General features: G+C 42.3%; 1 pseudogene; it reads right to left on the bottom strand.

Moving 5' to 3' along the window:
* Positions 1–5: 5 nt before the first annotated feature.
* LOC108254352 lies at positions 6–461 on the bottom strand (annotated as a pseudogene).
* Between the last annotated feature and the right edge of the window lie 5 nt (positions 462–466).

Here is a 466-nt window from a genome sequence, read left to right as displayed (position 1 = left end):
CTGTTTGTAGGTCCCACATGTTCAATAACCTTGTAGATAGGAATGTCGGGTTCACCACCATCCAAAGTTCTCAGGGTCAAACAACATTGTTGTAATTTAGACTTGGGATCATTCCACTCTTGGTTAAGAATGAAATACTGAAGTCGAGGGAAGAAGCACACCTTACAGAATTGTTCACATGCCTCCATACCCTTGTCAATGTACATGGCACCAAGGAAAGCTTCCAGAAGATCAGCACGATCTTTCATTTTCAAGTCAACTTTAGGGTTGATGATGTTGGCAAAGAAAGGCATGCCGATATCATTGCAGACAACAGATTGAGTCCTGTTATTAACGAGAGAGGAACGTAGCAAAGATAAGTGACCTTCATGATGCTCTGGGAAATGATTGTACAAGTAGTCTGAGGTTATTAGCTGTAACACTGTGTCTCCCAAGAACTCGAGTCTCTGGTTAGAACCCAGAGTCA

The sequence above is a fragment of the Diaphorina citri genome, unplaced genomic scaffold (assembly GCF_000475195.1).
Source record: "Diaphorina citri unplaced genomic scaffold, Diaci psyllid genome assembly version 1.1 scaffold53645, whole genome shotgun sequence".
Taxonomy (NCBI): domain Eukaryota; kingdom Metazoa; phylum Arthropoda; class Insecta; order Hemiptera; family Psyllidae; genus Diaphorina; species Diaphorina citri.
This window is presented reverse-complemented; position numbering and strand designations above follow the sequence as displayed.